Raw genomic sequence first — 20078 nt, 5'->3', positions numbered from 1 at the left:
CGTTATTTTGAAAGAAATGAAGAAAAAAAGAAGCTTGCAGAGGAAACTGTAGCAACTAGTCCTGATATGGAGTAGTTTAACACTGAAACATACAAGGGAAACTCACAAGTCAAATGTTAAATAAAAAGAAGCATGTACAATACTAATGGTTTTGTGCTTTCAAAGCAGATTGTGTATTATTATTGTCCTGGAGTTAGTGTGAGTCTTCCCCTTGGCTCTAACAGACCCTGAATTAGATCTTCCTGGTTGTTTTGGGAGAATGAAATTTGCTTTTCTTTGTAAGGAGGACAGATTATTCCTTTCAGACCAGAGGCCAGGTCTGGTCACCACTGCAGACACAGATGTGGGCATTACCTCTGCTGGCATTTCCTTCCTCTTCCCAGCTGTCTTGTGGCTCCCTGTATTTCTTCTGATTTGGACAATTACTTTGGTCATCACTCAACTGGAGCAGTGAAAGGAGCCTTGGAATTCTTGTGACACTGCTTGGCACTTGCTTCAGGTCTGCCACAAGGCAGGGTCTGTTTCCAAACCGTGAAATACACAACTGTGTGTTTTTCTTCAGACAAGAATCTGTTGGTACTTTTGCCATCCCAACATCTTGAAAGAAGTATAATTAAAAAAAAAAAAAACAAACAAGACAACAAAACACCAAAACCAGCAAAACAAAAAACAAGCAAATCAAAACTTGGCGGTTGTGAATTTTAAACATGAACAGAATCTCACTAAAACCCCTACCCATGTTTTGTACATTAAGAAACTGAAAAAACAAATAAAATCACAATTCCTTTTTCCTATAGTCACAGTAAAATTTAACTAAAAGGAAGATGACAATATTTGTATCTGTGGAAACTACTGTCATTTTAAAAGCAAAGCAAAGAACTTATATCTTCTTTCTTGTCTTATATCTTCCTTCTGGATCAAATAAATTTCCACAACCTGACAGGGTTTCCCCACTGACTATCAAAATATTTGGTCAACACCTTTTTTCAAACAGTGTAGTGGTAAAGTTGCTAATAATCAGGTTGACTTCTAATGCAGATCATTAAAAAAAAAAAAAAAGGAAAACAACAAAACACTGATGTCTTCAATTAATGAAGATTAATTGGGGCAAATTGTTTCATTCCTCATAGGCTGTGCACAGAGTAGATGAAGACATACTAATATAAGGAAGATTAACAGTGAACAAAAAGTCTCTGAAAGCATCTGAAATATTGTTTGCATTGGTGCAGTTCACATTGGCCACTTTTCCCATTGCTTTCTAGGACAATAGTCATGATACAGCACTAAGAACAACTTGACCACAGGCAGGGGTGTAACCCCAAATATTACAAGCCTGAGGCACCCACTACCTACTGTTAAGACCACAACCTTACAGATAAATGCACTCTCTAGGTAAAAGACACACTTAAGAGAAACATTTCTCTTTTGTACTACCTTGTACTACCTTGGAAATATGACAACATACGGCTTTTCGTGAGAGGTTCAAAATACTTGTCACCATTACATGTAAACGAGTTCAAAGAAGGCAGGGGAGGAAGGTTATCCAATCCTCATAGGATCCAAAAGAGACCACAGGTTCACTTGGATTACAGCTGTAGTGATTTTCTCAGAAAATGCTGTGTTTCAGCTGAAAGTAAAAAAGGGAAATGACACAGATGCATGAACTCCTGCAGTAAAAGATAGGGAAAAGTCCCTGTACTGGAAGATATTCCAATATAATAGTTCCTGGAAGAAATCAAGATCAGCAAGCTAAATGCCTTTCAGCTACTCACAACACTATTTTATATATTTAAACTTGAGAGGTCCAGAGGAGATCTCCTGGCCATTACTGCTTCTTCACTGACTCTGAGCTAACAGCTTTCTTAAACCAGTACATCTGAGTCAAAAATCAGATTTGAAAGCAATTGTCCTTGCCCAAAGCTGAAAATAAGTTTGACTGTAAAACAAATGTAATTATGTCTGTGCAGGAAGGAACACATCCAGAACGATCGTGAGGTTAGTTGTAATCAATGACCTTTTCCGAAATACCTTGAACTCTTTCTTTTGTTGATGGGACTTTCTAAAAGTATACTGGGAGCCATAGGTTTCTGGCTTGCACCCATTTTAAACATTGCTTATCACACAGTGCTACAATTTGTTATCAGATGACCCTGTGCTCATATACAAACACAACCACTATCAGGCACAGACAGGCTATAATCTGGCAATAACTTTAAAAAACAGAAACAAACACAATGTGTAGGGAATATTAATAAACCCACAGAATTCTGGCACGGCATTATTGGACTACTACTAAGTAGCTGGAGGGAAGTACAGTAAGACATGATAAAAATCCACATTAATTTCAGTCCTATTCCCTATGACATAAACTGTCCTAAATAGCTACTGTCACATGAAGTGCTCTCTTTAGAACAGTCCAAAATCCTTCAGCCTTATCTAGCTTTTGCAAATGTGAGGATTGCCTTGTTTTATAAGTTTCTATTGTGTCCAATGAATTAGTACACAGACATTTGTACAAAACCAGTATTTTAAGTATAACCATTATTCTAGTTTTGGGAGAAAGGTCTTAAAGAAAGTCTCTTCCTTCAGCAGATACCATGCTAGCATATATTACAGAATAAAAACTATTTCAGAATTCTTTAGTACTTATAAGAGTAGTCAGATTTTTTAAAAGTGCTCCCATATGTAAGGTAGTCTAATTTTAGCAACTGCCAGCAGCTACCATGGTTTATAATGTGGTTTAGGTTTACAATTCCTTATAATATTTCCTCCTCAAATATGACACTTCATTATATGAACTTTCAACAGAAAATCAGCAAATCACTGTCTGTTTACTGTAAAGTGGGCATTATTTCCGTGTGTCATGAGAATTTAATGAAAATAAAATCCAGGAATGACTATGCAGCTGTCAGATACTTTAGTGATGGGTACTACATAATTAGCTGAATAGACAGGAGTAGAGAACCTAATTGCATATTTCTTCTGTCAGAATAACTTTTTGCAGACTATGGTGGCTTTTTTTAAATTAAAAAAAATTCCTGTATCAAAAATACGTATTTATGCTATTTACTGAAAGCTACGCATGACTTTCTGAGGACCATGACATGCAAAAGAAAAGGCAATAAGGTTCAAATTTAAGCTTAGGTAGAAATGGGTTTTTATTTGGTTTTAATGTTGTTTTGGTGCAGAACAATGTACTTGCCCAGATACAAATTCATCTTCCTTGGCCAGTGCATGTAAGGTCTTAAATTGCTCATTTTACATCCCTTTCCATCAATTCATTTGGAACAAACCAGGAGGAAGACCAATCACATAGTCTCTCTTCTTATACAGTACCCAACCCTGGGATCCAGAGGTCAGACTACAACTTCAACCTAAAATTCACATCTGGAATATAGAGCAAGGCACAAGGACAGATGTGCTCAATACCAAGCCTCAGCAGACAATTCAAGTATTTTCTCTTTATTCTCTAGATTATTATATCTCTTTTTGGATCAAACCTTGCAACACATTCATGTTATATTACCAAAACCCAGAGACTTTGGTCAGCAAGTGTGCATGGCATTAGTAAGGATCACTTAGGAATTGAGCCTACCAAGTGTGGAAATAAATGGGATTCCATTTAAATGGTGCTTGTCCTGTCTAACCTTATCCCTCAAGCTGATGCAAGAGTTCCTGGAAAACTTCAAGCTTTGACATTTTACAGATAGGCTTATTTAAGAGAGCATGGAAGATTTTAAGCCACTCAATACCATTTTTCTTAGATATGTGAGGCACATTCCTTTTTTTAAAGATTTCAGTAGCTTATTTGGAAAATCAGTAAAAAGGAACAACACTGTTCAGTCAAAAGCTTAATTTTAGAGAATCCAATCTCTGGATTTAAGATTTTTCTGGGTATTTTAATACAGGTACTCTTCTCTCATCATTACCATGATGTCATTAATATGTCAACAATATTCCAACTGACTAATCAGGAAGGAGGTTATGCCTAAACTGGATGAGGTTATGACTCTAAAGTATTGTTATCTCTTTCTGCTAAAGAAAGATAGGTCAGGGAACTCAGGAATCCTTTCTTTTGTGAACTGAAGGGAGGCTGAGGTGCCAGTTCAATTTGCTTAATCGCATATATTGGGACATTGCACCCCATTGCTTAAGCTGTGGAATAAATCTACTCAGTCTCACTTAAAACCAGAAAACAGTTGATTTCAGAAGCATTCACAAGTCTCATGGCACATTTACAAACATGAGAAAATACAGTTTTCCCTAAAAATATTTATTAACTAATATTACCAAAATGTGATATGGAAAAGGAAAGCAGAAAGGGATATAATGACATTGACATACACGTGTATATATATGTGTGTGTGTGTGTTAACAAGATCAAAAAATATGTGATAGGAGGATTTCCATGTGGAATAATTTATTGAAATATCTTAATTAACCCAAATTATTCAGCTTATTATATTATCATATGCTATAAACAATTACAAACATATAATATAAAAATAGACCTTTTTATCCAGCAAAATTATACCTCAAGAAAAATATTATCAAATATCTGATGTCTTTTTTTCCTAATAATCAAATTATTTAATGAAAAAAGTTAATTTAAAGAATTAATCTATTTTAAAATAACTATTTAATCACCCATGTGCCTATCCTTTAATTGTTTTCTGATTTATTTTTTCCTAAGTGGTGCCAAGACAATAAAAAAATTAAATCTAATTAAATTTTGAATTCAAAATATGCCCCTAAAATTTAAACAGATTATCTGAGATAATTTGATATGGAATTTTATTGAACAAATAAAGCAAGGCAACAATTTGGAGTTGGAAAACAGACCTTGAAGAAAGGTCCTTAAAAAAAAGAATCTGCTGAACATTTCAAAGAGACTGTGAAGTATTTGGACTCCAAACAAGTACAAAATGAATATACTTTTGATAGTAGACAGAGCTTTAGTGTATCAGGAAGACCATAAAATGCTGAGATGACTGGAAACTCATGGAATTTGACATAACTGGAATGCTTCCCAAAATTACCCATAGGAGTATTTGACATGATGTTATTCTGAGGTTTTTATGATGGTGATCAAATTGAAAGTTGATGATGTTTAAGATTTGTGAATGTCAGAGTTTGGATTAGTGATTGTTAATAGTCTCCTCTGACCCTAAAAAATGATAATAAAATGGTCTCTAAACACATGAGAAGTTATGTAAAATACATTTTTGTCATTAAAAGTATGTGACCCATAGATTGTTCCTACATTTAGATGTTGCTAACTTATTCCTCACGGCTTGGAGGCTAATTGGCCAGAGAGGGACAACACTCATTTCTTTAGCAAATCCAGTGTTTTAATTTAAAATAGTTATTGGAGTCTGCACATCTGGGTCTAGTCAACTAATATAAGTAGAATCATTTGTCTGACATCCCTACATTCCTGTGAGGTATTGATTGTGGTACTGCATCTTTTAGTTCCTATCAAGGTAAAAACAGCATTGCTAGCAGAAAATTCCATTTCTGCACTGGGGGTGCAATTACATTAGATTTTGATGCATCATCTTTATTTCTTTTGCACACTGAACTTCTTCAATATTCTCCCTTTGAAGAGTTAAATCCAGGAGATATATTCCTCAAGTGATCTAAACTGACACATGGCTGTTAAAGTAATTGCAATGTTGATTTCATCATTCTGAGATGGATTCTCAGATTGCAGAGAAGTGAGCCTAAAAGAGGAGAGCTTTCCTTCACCCTTTTTTTTTGTGTGTTTATTTTTCTCCTTCTTTTCTCTATTTCAACACATCTCTAAAAGAAAAAAAAAAAAGGGTACCAGTAGGAAATTACCGAGTGATCTGCAGATGATGGTTGTTTGTAAATGTGAAGGTGAGGGTATTTCCATTTGCTGCATTTAAATGCATTCCAAGTGGCACAGCCAGTACAGTGTCAAGTTTTTCGCTGCGATAAGGCTCAGGGCAGGAAGCCACGAGAGGTCAGGAAGGAAGCACTATCAGGCCTGACAGGGGACCAGGCAGCAAAGGGAGCAGCAGAGCCTCTTGTATTTAGGCTGTGCAGCAGCTGCACTCTTTTCCAAAAATGAGCAGCTACAAGTGTAAAATCCCATCTACTGTCTCTTTAAATTTACTGAGGAGAAAAAAAAAATCGTTGTGTTTGTATTTTGCTTCTAGCAGCTTCGTAAGGGGAAGAGGGAAGCAGGGGAAGGTAGCAGGGAAAGTACAATTTCACATAAACATTTCTTCTGGGATGCAGACTGATTTGTTTATAGCAATTTAGTTTGACCCTGGGTACACCAAAGGAAATGGCTTTAATGCTGGTTTTGCTCCACCATACCAGAGCTGGATCCAAGGCATTTAGTTTGCACTGGTATGTTTCCAAACATCACCAGCATCACCTGCTTCCTGATATACTGCCCAATGGGAAACAGGTCAGGGAGCAACTTAAGGAGAAAGGGAAAGCTCTGACAAAATTTGGCTTGTAAAGAGCCACCTACACTGGGAGATCCAGGGCTGTAGCTCTGTGTTAGACCACCAAAGTTTTCAAAGTAGATTAGGGAAGCCATCTAAGCTGGGCTGAAAAAGTAATTTTCTCATCCCATGAAATGAAGGAATTTATACTTTCTTCCCGTTCCACGCTGTGATGAAACAAAGATATTTTACATTTTTCCTTTGAAAATGAGGGCAGCAGGAGAGCCACTTGCCTAATTAAGAGTTCATTAATTTCCTATTTCAGCATTCTTTTCATTCATTCATGATGTGGAAGATCTTGCTCTGGTGTTCACTTATATTGGGGAGGGGAGAGTGTTGGAGGAAACCTGGCAAGCTGACTTCTGCTGGTTTAGAAAGATTATCTCTAAAATAACCCTGATGCTGAAAGAGATGATTTTAGAATAGCTGATGTCTGGTAGGACATCCATGAAGGAGAGAACAGATCCATACCAGAGCCAGGAAGCACAATGATGAATGAGACTGCTTAATATTTGTCTTAGATCTCACTACTACTTCTTTTTTCACTTGTTCAGGGAATATCAAGCAGCCTAGAGAGTGTTAGTGTCTTTCTTGATTCCACTATTAATTTTATAGGATTTTGCCTGTTCCTCTGACTTTAAAAATCATCATTTTCAGAATAAAAAACAAAGAAACAAATGAGTATTCTGTCCAAATATTCCCTAGCTCCTAAAGTCAGTTAATGTAAAAATATATGGCCACATCCCAGTGGTTCTATGACCTTCAGGCACAGAGAGACTTCCATTTTGTTGCTACTATTTTATGCTTAAATATTTAAGTGGAGGCCAAACAATTTACGAGGCCATCCAAAACATAAAGGGTGCAAGCCAGTGCCCACTGCATTTAATGGAAGCAAGATATCAAAACCAGCATCAGGTCCAAAAACCTGTCTAAAATTACAATTACTCACAGTAGTAAACTTGTGCCCATGCTTTGGGATCCATGCCCAACTCTGTGCACAGGAACTCATTCCAAATTAATCACTGGGATTGTTCAACTGCACTCTCTTGAATTATGGAAGAATAACCAAGAATCTTGTCCAACCTACAGCAAAAGAGATCAGTTCAACAGGAACATAAAGAAAAAAATCAGTACTTAAAAAACTGAAAATACATCTTAAACACTGGAGCATTTCATACCTTTGAAGAGTCAAAGCTTATTCCTGCTGAAGAAAGGTAAAAAAAAGTTCACCTTTGTGAAAATATATTACCTACCTGTGCTGCCAAGGTCAGTGAGACCTGTTCTGCTTTGAGTAAGTACTGCTGGGGCAGAAAAGCAGTCTGGGAGGTAACTTTAACTTATGAAGAACTATTTATTTGCTAAATTCCCTGTATAAGTGAAAATAAAGAGCTAAATTCCACAAGGTTTTTAATAGTGTAATTCCATAACCTTAACCATTTTTGTATGGAAGTAAGAGAGAAGAATTTGGTTCATGGCATGACACTTGTCTAAAAGTAATTCTTTTTAGCTGCCATTAACAGCAAACTTGTGCAACATTATTGTGTGGCACTTCTATAATGGGAAAGTTAGTGGAGCCTGACAAAACCTGGCCCAATTTTAGATCAGGTTTTGAGCAAAACTAGGACAGTTTCTGGCATGATCTAGAGATTTTTATTAATTTGGAACAGAGGCAAAATTGGGTTGCTCCACCCAAAATGAATTTTTACACTTACTTGAACATCAAAGTACAGTTTAAGAGCAAGCCAAAATAAATGAACTGAAGGTATATCCACAAATCCTGCAAGTCAGAGCTAACAAGGGCTTTAAAAAGCTCTGCCAGCTATCATTTGCTATGCATACAACTCCCTATGTATGCAGCAGCTATAAAAAGTTAATGCTAATATATCATGAAAAGAACAATATTTTGTTTACAGCAAGTGGTATGTTCAAAGGCATGATCGAGTTCAGCCTAATTTTTCTTCCCATAAATCAAATTTGACTGCTTTTCTTGCCCTCTACAGGTGCTTTTCTCCATGTACAGGTAGCAGAGTCCTAGGGACGAGACAGAGATATATGCTCTCCAAACCCAATATATGCCTAATTAGCCAAGTAAACAGCTCTTCTCAGTATTGTGGCTAACAAATTTCTTTTCCTTTCCAAGAAGACAGTTAAAAGATTTTTTTCATAAGATTACACCCATCAGCACTAACTCTTTAGATTGGCTGTAATATCAGATAAAAAATCATACAGTGAACTGAAATTCAGATGACCAAGTGGGAGGACAAATGATCTGACCTTGTAAAAAGAAACAGCACAATGCTGTTTGGGGGATACTTTAGAAATACCTTTAAAAATATTTATGTAAATGGAAAGAGGCTTCATTTTGTTACATCTTTAGTCCAATAATTAAGTTCTATGAGCTCTCCCTGATCATCTTATTTCTGTTTGTTGTCTTCCTAACAGTCAAATATAAGTTGATTTTCTTGGTTTGAAACATAGCTATTGAATTTCTTCCATTAAAAATGTTTTCAGAACAGACACAGCTATTTACCTACTCCCTCCTGTGTGCTGTTATAGACATTGAAAAATATGCCTTAATTTATAGAAGCAGAAGAAATCTCAACTAAAAATGCCATTTTAAATATCAGAACAGCTGGATTAGATGAAACCCTTTACCTCCTCTTTAATGCTGGAGTTGGCTTAGTAAGGGTGTAAAACTGGAAGGTGAAATATTTAGTGAGTATGTTGTTTGTCATTAGAATTTGGTTTGGATTTCTAAGGAGCTTTCAGAAAACATACCAGATAATTTTCTGAAGCCACAAAATTCCTCCAGGCATTTTTCCATCCCATTCTATGTAGCACCATCTTCTGTGGCCGCTGGCTACTTCTAATCCAGGGCTCCCTAATCTGTTCCCAAATGCTTTCATCACCAGATTGCTTTGTGTTTTTAAGCAAAGTGAAATTCAGTGCTTGAGAAAAGTGCAAGGATGTTGATATACTGGATACTAACTCTAGCAAAACAAGTAATAGCATTCACAAACTTTCCATGAGGAAGTGAAAATGATGTTTTTAGGTATCATTTCAGTATCAGATATGCTACACACCCTCTCTGCTCACTTAATAACATAAAATCTCAATTTTATCTTCCTAGACATCTGGTGCAGGTCACAGATAACCACAAACATTTGGAAAAACAGGTCACAATATTCTGCATGGGATTAATGATCCAAGCAGACTTAATTTTAGGTAAATGTTGAAAACATTCCCCCCCACCCCACACCTGTATTTGATGCTCCCATGTTTATGAGCAGATATCATGATTCACTGTACATCACAAACAGGCCACCAGTTGGGCAGACAGGTAATAGAAAAATAGATTTTTTTTTTCAAAGTTTTTTGTTTGTTGTTTGTGGGGTTGTTTTCAAAGCCTGAAAACACCTGATTGATACTGTGATAAGAACTAACCAATGTCAAATGAGCAGAGAACAGTTTAATTTAGAAAATTTCCTCAGACTTTTTGGTGAAGTCACAGGTATCTTTTTGTCATTCATACCCTAGTTTCACCTCTACTAAAGTAATCGGCCTTCCTATGTTTTTAAAGACAAAAATAGAGATTTGGGTAAGTAGTAGATTTGGCTAAGGTAGTACTGATTGTAGAAGACTGATGACTGTGGCAGCTGCAATCTCTTGGCAGAAAACCAGCTGTTAGCCACATCTTCCTGGGGTGTTTAAGCAAGTAGGGAGGTAAGCAAGTAACCCAGACAGGAATGAGAATATCATCTCTAATTCCAGCAAGCAATAATAGATGTGTACCATATCTCATTATCCTAAGTACAGCAGAACAACTAATCTTCCTAATGTATGACCATCTTGAGAGAAATCCTACTCCACAGAAGCGACCTTTTTTTTGATTATTTTCTTAGTACATAATTATGAGTGAAGCCTTAATATTCTCCATTCATACTGAGATTTTCACATGGGAACCCAAGATACCATCACTTTTTTTGTTGTCATTTGGTACTGAGTTATTTACTGGGATATATTCCTGAGAACTTTAACAGGAAAGAACAGTAGCTGACATCTGGCAGAAATATAGACAGTTATGTAGATTATAAACAGAATGATCTATCACTTTTAGCAAATATATACCAGAACAAAAGGCATTAAGTAGGAGCCTAAATGGCAAAACATCGATGGCAGGAAGAGATCAAAGAAATCCTGCTCTTTGCTATATGAATAGAATAGGTAAAATTACTATACAAGGAAGAGTCTTATATAAAATTAGCATTGATATGTTTATCCTTGTTTTGAATACAGCTTTGTTTGAACCAAGAAAAAAACCATAAAGCAGCCAACAGTGCTTGAGCATGGGTATCCTTTATTGCTGTGTTATGTTTTCAGGAAAAATTGATTTCCACCCTGTCCTTTTCCTACCCCCTGCCATTAAACATAAAGGTTTACTCCACTAATACATTTTTATCCATTTGAAGGAATTGAATAGAAACATTATATAGGAGTTTGAGCTAAAATATATGGAGAAAAACATTTCCTTCTTAAGAAGCACATTAAAAAAGCACATCTTAATAGAGCACTATATGCTCTAGTAAAAAAAAAAAAACATTACAGGACTGCCCTATTTCCCTCTCTTAACAGTGATCCCAGATAGAATTTCTTCAGCCACTTTTTTTTCTAGGTATTATCAGTGTTAAAACAATGCAAAATACTCAAACCAGCAGCTGCAATCAAGGTCACTAAATTGTATGATTTTCATTTGACTAACTTTGTTACAAGGAGCAGCTGTAATCAAGTGGATGTTATAATTTGATACCTGAAGGCTGAATTTTGAGTGCCAGCAACCAGTTATGGTGCTCCCACAATACTAATGCATTGGCACTTAATGAAATTTGCTGTTAGTTGACACAAGTTATTATTGATGTTTGCCTGTGCCTTTGTGCCAGAGTGGTGCATTAGGGTCAGGGAAGCAGAATATTTGTGGATGCCCCAGATATTTCAATAGAGGATCCTGATTAAACTGTTGGCTTTAAACAAAGTGGCTGAATTTGTTCTGATCATATATATACATTTCATTTAGCACAGAGGATGGTAACCTGACTCAGAGTCAGAATGGGCAGTGTAGAACCATGAATTCTGCAGATAATTCACTGCTATGACTGTGGCAATGGCTTAACTGGACAAGCTTTGTTTCTGACTTAGTTTTTCTGTGTGAAGTAATTTCAACATAGAAATTGTGAACCCTCAGAATCAGAGTTTGGCCACACTATTCTCTATCAGGCTTTTACTTCTCTATTCTGAAGAATTTTATTTTACAGATTCTTAAAACTCATATATGTGGGGTTTTGCTATGTCAATGAGATGTCCTCACTAAAATTACAAAAATGCAAGATGGATAATAACATTACCAAATACTACATGAACAGTTGCTGTAATGAGTAGGTTGTACCTCAGTGTCTCTAAAGTCTGGGATAAGGAGATTTCATTAATGAAAGTGAAACAATTAGCTCCTCCATATCTTCCTACCATGCAAAGTATAAAAAGACCAAATTGGATAACGCATCATATAATGCACTTTTACATTTGCAATAGGGACAAACTGAAGCAAATCAACTGCCTACACTAGCTTGGCAGTACTCATAAAAAGCAGATATTTCATGATCTGAGAAGAGAGCTTAAGAAACCCCGAAAGATTCATTTATAGAATAACATACACAAGTGAAACTTCTGAACTGCTTTCAGCATAAAGTTGCCCTCTGTTTGGAGGCAGCAGAGTTCAGAAATCTTTCAAGCCTCTGGGATTTGGTGTGTATTTAATTGTGACAGTATCTGCTTTATTTAAATTATCTCTAAAGAGGGACTGACACTATTTAAAGAGTTATGGTATCATTTGTGGCTCAGTAAAAATGAAATGTGCCATCAATTTATATCAACAGCTGTTCAGAAATTTTCTGTCGTTTCTGACATAATATATAGTTTTGTGGATATTAAAGCATTTCACAGGAGTATCAGTACTACTGTACTTTGAAAATTGAAGCATTTTGATCTCACAAGGGCTTTTAGAACTTTCTCTTCAGATTCATCAAGCAGTTTTATATTTTATTTTGACAATAATATACAATACAATAAAAACAAGGACTTGAGTAACACTTGTTATATTTTTCCAGATGTAGTAAGATATTTCCAAATTTCCTCTCCTGCACAAAATCAGAGTATTTGCTCCAGGCTAGGTATGTTTTTTCCTATTATCTGTTTTATATTTATATTTCCTATTATCTGTTTATTTATCTGTTTTCCTATTATCTGTTTTACAATTATAGGCCAGCCAGAATTTACATGTATGTATATATTTATATTTTTATATATGTATGTATATATATATGAATGTGTATATATGTATGTGTATACATATATATATGTATGTATGTAAGCTACTTCAGGCTGTGAATTAAGTTTTTGATGACAGCTTCTCTAGTTTCTATATATAATAGATTCCTTCTGGGAGTCACTCAGAGCAGTTGCTTGTAAGAAGATTTTTGTTAGTGTTTTCAAAAGAAGCTGGTTCTGGCTTCCTCCCCAAAGAAGCCCTCCAAGATAATGGAAGGAAATTCTGGGCAGTATATTCTGTAGAAACAGTAAAATCTTAGCATATTATAAGGTCCTTGGAAGATTTCTTCTTTCTTCTCTCTAGCTATGTAAGTTTGTTATGCCTTTTTTTTCATTTTTTTCTGCAGAGGTCTTTTAGTCCTTGGCTGCCAGCCATGGTGAAACAGCTGAACATCTTGATTATCAACAACTTCAGCTGTATTTCCATCCTAGAAATAATTTCTTTCCTGACTCAGGTGGCAATTCAGCCACAGAATAACAGGAAAATGAACTTATGTTTCCAAAAGGGTATAAAACTTCAGACAATCAGGCTTCAGCAAGAGACCTGACCTGAAGTGTGAAGTTCTGCAGTTCAGTTTTAAAACCAAAACGTTCAGAAGGTGCCAAATTAAGTTCAAAATTATATCTTTAACCTCCTGAGGCCTTCTTTCTGTGTTAACAATTATAGCAACAGTGGGCAGTGTAGTAGTTCCTTTCAGTAAAAATGGATGTAATTATTAGAATATATCAGAAATTATTAATGGAATTTAAGTCTTTTGAGGAAAAATGTTCCATTTTCCAATCTGAGAGCAACATACTAGTTTGAATGCAAGAGTGACTGGAGATTTTGTATTAGATTCACCTGCTGTGAATGACACCATCAGCTGTTTCTATCTTTTGAAGTTTGGCATTAATAATACATGTCCCAGATCAGTAGGTCTGTCCTACAAAAGTGTTATCCTTCAGCATCTCTGAACTCCAATCATTAGTGCATTTATGGAAAGAGGATGAACAACTAAGGAAGAAGTGTCATAAAAAACTCTCTCCCATGAACAGAAAATGGAGTAATTTTTAGTAGTATATCCATGAAGTTGGTGGTTTTTTCAAACCCTGGGGTTTGAATTTCTGCTTAAAATACCTATACAGACAATTTTTCTGTTTAAAAATGTCAAAATATTACCTCTGATGAGAGGGAGTTAACTTCTAAAATATCTAATTGCCAAGCTTTCATGGTTTTAATTTAAATATCATGGCCTTTATAAATTAAGCATAAAGGCTGGGCCCTGCTGTGTGGATGTGTAATTTCATTAGTTAATCAGAGATTAATTAAGAGGAGAATTTAGATAAGAATTAGAAATCACCATGCTGTTTTGAGCAAGATTCATTGCCATCTATTCCATGCGGCTGTTTTCTCAAAAAGCATTGCTAGTACATGCAGCTACTTCTATTATTGCTGTTAAAACAGAATGTTGGTGTATGACTGCCCCTAAAGGACAGCTTTTTAACAGCAATGAACTTGTGTCCTTTTGCTATGAACAATGATCATAAAGCTATATTCAAATATTTTCTAAACACTAGACATTTTTATCAAGTAGTCCCAACTTCTGCCAAATAAGCAATTTTATCTAAAGAAAAATAATTTGTTCTCTTACTGAGGAATTTTCAACACTTACCATAAAACTTCAAACTTCAGGCTGGGTTGCCTTGTTCTGCTTGATCTAGCGAGGGATTTAGAGTCACAAGCTCAAGAAGTGGCCCGTGGGCATCCCATGGGGTTTAACAAGACTCAGTGCGAGTGGCTGCACCTGGGTCAGAGCAACACCAGGACCAGCAGAGCTGTCCTGCTGAGAAGGGTTTGGGGGTGCTGGAGGAGGAGAGACTGGAGGTGACCTGTCAATGTATGCTCACAGCCAAAAAAGCCAGTTGTGTCCTGGGCTGTATCAAAAGCAGGGCCAGCAGGGACAGGGAGGGGGTTCTGCCCCTCTGCTCCACTCTGGTGAGAGCCCACCTGCAGGGCTGCATCCAGCTCTGGGGACCCAGCACAGGAAGGACATGGACCTGTTGGAGCAAGTCCAGAGGAGGCATGTCATGTTGATCAGAGGAATGGAGTACCTGTCCTATGAGGAAAGGCTGAGAGAATTGGGATTGTTCAGCTTGAAGAGGGAAAGGCTTCAGGGTTACTTAATTGTGGCTTTTCTGTGTCTGAGGGAATCTTACAGGAAAGATGGAGAGATTATTTACAAGAACATGTAGTGATTGGACAAGAGAGAATGGCTTCAGACCAAAAGAGAGTAGGTTTAGATTGGATATTAGTGAGAATGTTTTTAATGTGAGGCTGGATAGGCACCAGGGTTGCAGGTTTGGAGTAAGTTGCACAGAGAAGCTGTGAGTGCCCCAACCCTTTAAAGGCCAGGTTGGATGGAGCTCTGAGCAATTGATCCAATGGAAGGTGTCCCTGCCCATGGCAGAAGGGTTGGAAATGGATGATCTTTAAAATTCCCTTCCAATTCAAGCTATTCTATGGTTCTGTGACTTTTTTTTTTACTCAGAACAAAGAAACAAATGACCCCTACAGACCCCCAGCATCACTAAGGGTAAGTGCTTGCACATAAAGGGCAGGAGCCCTCTCAACAAAATTCAGTCATCTAAGGGGAGTTATCTCCTCCAAGGGTCCTGGATGCAGATGGAGATTCCCCTGATTTAGACATCTACTTTAGTCTCAACCTGAGACAAAAATCTCTGGCTTCAGATGTTGCAAAATAAGTAGATTTCCTTTTTTTCTTGCAGCACATTCTAGGGGCCTTTCTTAGTGTCCATCCCACAACACAGGCTGGGCATCAGGGACATGTTTTTGTTCACTGTATTGGAAAAAGTGAGCTTAAATAACCAGAGCACAGGAATTAGGAAACAGAAAGGGGAGATAGAAAAGAGCTGGAGAAAATGAAACAGTATCATACAACTCTGTAGGGGAAAATAGTGTCCCTTTTAAAACTAGGCTAATAAACAGATCAATCAATGCAACCAGAAAGCAAAAAAGATACCAGGTTTATGAGAAAATTTCTGTTGAAAGTTTCATGTGCCTGAAAGATTGACTTCTTTAGTTATCCTAATATAAAATATTCCCTCTCTAATATTTTCCTCTGACATCCTTAATCTGAGAATGCTGTAGAGAAGACAGTGAAAATATATGCTTTTGTAAGGTTTTGGGGTTATTTCTACTTTTTTCTCTGCTATTTTATGTAATAGCTTTAAATATAACAGTTTTCAAGGAAATATTTGATCTTTTGAGGTCTCCAGAAATTTCATTTTGTGTTTTAGAAGCACAGTAATATTAATCATGGCATACTCTTATTTAGACCTTTCTATATTTTCCTGCTTATCTAAAATTGCCTCTCCTTTCATGGCTGGAAAATACATACTCCATTTTAGTCAAGCCATTGTGTCTTGTTGTCATGAGTGGAAGTGTTCACACCAAGCACCTTGAAGTCCTTCAGCTGCTCTCCATAAATTCCTTTTGCAGAAGCACGGTGGCTGCTCCAAAGGACAATTTAGAGCGCTGCCTTTCATTTTTTAATTTACATAATTCTGCATGAGAACCTCTCTTCCTGAATAAAATGAGAGTCTAAGCAGATTAGGTAGTAAGTAACAAACCTTAATTGGATACCTAAAACTGGAGAGTGACTGTTCTTCCTGCTATTAAAATAGATCATATGAGTAGCTTTAAATATAACTAGGAAAGACATTTCAGTATATAGTCCTCTTTGTAGTAGCATTATGGCAGTAAGGCTATGAGACAGACAAGCCTTAAACAGGAATTTAATAACTTTATATTATTAAGCCATAACTGGGGAAAAGCACCCTAAATTTTGAGTTAACAAGCTCTTTAAATGTGTTAAAATTGAAATGGCATGGAAGCCATTTACACCAATTCAAGGGGACCCTGAGAAAACCAGAGGAAGGGCAATTCATAAAGGGTTACTACCTACATAGAAACCATATCTAGCTCAGGAAATCCCAGAGCTTCAAATGTTTGAAGGCTGAGAGAGCATTCAGGAAAACAAGATATACGTTTGCCCTGTCCTTATAGTTTCCCTTAGGCATTTGCTTTTGGTCACTGCCAGAAATTGGATACTGTGTCAAGCAGACCTTGGTCTGACCTAGAACAGATGCTGTTATGGACATATTTATGTTATTCAAGAAATAAACCATAGACACGACTTACAATTTCTTTTTATTTTTTTTTTTGTATTTCAAAAAAAGGCACACATTTCACAGTTCAAAAACATCTTCCAGGTAGCATTTCAGAAAATTTGTTTGTCTTTGCATGCACATAACATTGATAATTCTTCATTCTTTGAAATAAGTTACTTTTTTGCTCAAGAAATATCTGGTTAATAAAAAGCAATAGATTTAGAAAGGCATGATATTTTTTAGGGAGGCACTGATACATTCTGTTTACCAGCAAAGTACTTCAAAGCCTTTGGAACGCATCCTCACCCTAATTCAGCTTGCTGTTTCTCTAAAAAGTTTAGGAGATGAAAGCGGAGCTAATCCGCAATCCACTCACCGTGCTGGGTATAGAGGCAGCACCCATACAATGCTCCTTGATTAGAAGTGAATCAGGTGCAGAGTGCAAGGAGAAGACATCAATGGAGAAGATGCAGATCACTATTGTTTCACTTGGGAACGGCCATCCTCTCAAGCCTAATCTATGCAGGGCTATCAGGTGCTAAAATATTCTCTGGGAGGGTACAGCAGCAAATAAACAGGGTCTGCATTGTGCTGCTCCCAAGTGTCTCGTGTTCACCCGTGGTCACATGCTGTTACAGGGGGAATGTGAAACAATAACATGACAGCCCTGGTGAACACATTCACAAGATTTACCTGTCAAGAGGACAGCGGACCGTGCTGCTCTGGAAGGCAGGGATGATAGCTCATTTCCTTGTTTTGTCTTCTTTGCCGAAAACAGGACCATCTGAGGGGCCTGTAGCTGAGGAGAGAGAGAGGAGCCTCTGTTTAGTAAGCTGTGACTTGATACTGCTAAGAGAATTTTCAAGCATGTTCTGTTTGATCTGCTGTTTAGGCCAGCTGACACCATAAGCTGTTTAATGATTGCCTTTTAACTCCATACAAGCACAGTGCTCCTTGACAAAGATATTGAAAGCCTTCGATTACTGTCAGCTGGAGAAACTATGACAAAAGCTGTTCTCAGTGATATAAACCATGGGCCTGGCATGAAACCTGTATCATGTTCTCCTTCTGAACTGTCTACTTCCTTAACTAGAATTTCAAGGTGATTCTTTAAAAAAACAAAATGTAAAGACATGCTTGAAACACAAGAAATAGATGTCTTTGCATTGATTCTGTCCTATCTGCAAAAATCAGTAGAAAACAATGAAAAGAAAAATTCTTCTTTAGGAACTGGCAGCTACTGTGAACCATAACAAATCAGTTACTCTGACAGTCCACCAACCTCCCAGGAGCTTTGTGAGAAAAGAGACTGAAGGCTTGAGATGTAGGCAGACACTTAAGCAATGTTTTCATTGCCATAATAACTATTAATATCCAGTAGCTATATTCTTATGAAGTGCCTCTTTAGACTAGACTTAATAACATCTGCTGTAGTGCAAGTAGGTTAGATAAAAAACTGGATTGTCCTACAAGGAGAGACTGAAGAAAAACATTGTTTCTCCTCAGGAGAGGAAAAGACAGGGGAATGTGGCCAAAGGTCATCACAAAGACAGTGAATAAGGTGCCTGTGACACAGCTGAAATGGTCAACCACCAGTTCTGCAGCAGCAGAACAAAAGGGAAATTTATTGAAACTGAAATGGGTTTAAAAGAGGTAAAACATTTCTTTGCACAGCAGGCAGTAGCCTTGTGAGTTTGCTGCCCTGTGAGGTTCAAAAGGGGTTAGTCAAATTCACTGGGAACATAAAGGTTCTGAAGGGAATAGGCAGAGACATCACCCTAAACACCCCTCATGCAACAACTGTGGCTCTTGGGAGGTGTAATGGGAAAACACCACAGGATGTGGTTGGGCTTGCAGGCTTTCCCCAGACACCATCTCCTCTTGTCTTCTTGGAGTTAGACTGTGGACACAGGCCACACTCAGACCCTGCAGGGTCTTTCTCATGTTATGTCATGAGAACTGAATAGGAGCTTCTTCAGCCAGTGAATCTTCCTCTTAATTTAAACCACAAGCCTGAGAGTTGTAGGAAAAGGTCAATATCCATCAGCCAGCTTTCCTTCATATGCTACCCTCAAAAGAGCAAGCACTTAGGCTTAATCTTAAACACCATAATGAATTGTGTTGATTTTAGTCTTGAAGTTTAGCACATGTGTACCTGAAGTGCCTGGCATTCAATTCTTCTGTGAAACAAAGAGAACCTAAGAGTTCACATCTGAAAGATAACAGATAAAACCACAACGAATGAACAAACCAAAACGACATTAATTGCTTCCTATTACAAGTAGTCCATCACTTTCCTTAATTGAACTCTCTCTTCTCATCTTCCATCATTGACCTTCTCTTACTAGTGAAGTAAAATCTTGCCCTCATGTTTCTGTCCTCTCCTTTTCTTTCTGACTTTTCATTCATCCCTTCCTATTCATTCTAGCACAGTTACAGGACTAAGGAATGTGGGTCTTAACTAAAATGTAGTGTTTTGGAGAACTTCCATGGGATCTCTGATCTCCATCAATGAAGAAAGCACACAGAATTTCTTCTAAAGGCACTCATTTCAGTGTTTGCAGTGTGTTTTTGAAGAGCTTGCAAGGAAATGCCATGCGATAAAGATGGACTGCCAAGCTCAGCAGCAACATGGTGTGTACTTGTTTCCACATTTTGCTTGCCTCTCAAACATGTCCTGTAGGTCATGGATCCACTGAGAATTCTGCCTCTGAAAGGGAATGAGCACCAAATACTTTAAATAGTAATGAAAGAAATCTCAGCTACTCACAGTGCATATACAGGGAACAGTTTCCACCTAGGCCTCTGAATTACAGGTAGCATATAGCAAGGTTTGCATTCCTTGTAGAAAAATACAATAATAATTTTTGTATTAATGTCTAATGAATACAAAACAAAACAAAAAGATGAGAGAAAATCATGATTTTTCACATTGCCTGGCTAAGATCTGCTGACTGATAAGCAGAAAGGTGAAAGGAAAAGACATGCATGCCTGCTGTTAAAGAAAAGCCTATTTGCACATAATGCTCTGGAGAAATTATTGAACATTTC

General features: G+C 37.1%; 1 long non-coding RNA gene across 1 annotated transcript in view; it reads right to left on the bottom strand.

Moving 5' to 3' along the window:
• Positions 1-17726: 17726 nt before the first annotated feature.
• The window catches only part of LOC113458664 (uncharacterized), a 33500-nt gene continuing 31148 nt past the window's right edge, over positions 17727-20078 (bottom strand). Inside the window, exon 3 of the long non-coding RNA XR_003379143.2 lies at positions 17727-17826. This is a non-coding gene — a long non-coding RNA (uncharacterized LOC113458664). The remainder of the gene's footprint in view (positions 17827-20078) is intronic.

Source organism: Zonotrichia albicollis, chromosome 1 (assembly GCF_047830755.1).
Source record: "Zonotrichia albicollis isolate bZonAlb1 chromosome 1, bZonAlb1.hap1, whole genome shotgun sequence".
Taxonomy (NCBI): domain Eukaryota; kingdom Metazoa; phylum Chordata; class Aves; order Passeriformes; family Passerellidae; genus Zonotrichia; species Zonotrichia albicollis.
The sequence above is the reverse complement of the archived record's forward strand: the minus strand, read 5'-3'. Positions and strand labels throughout refer to the sequence as shown.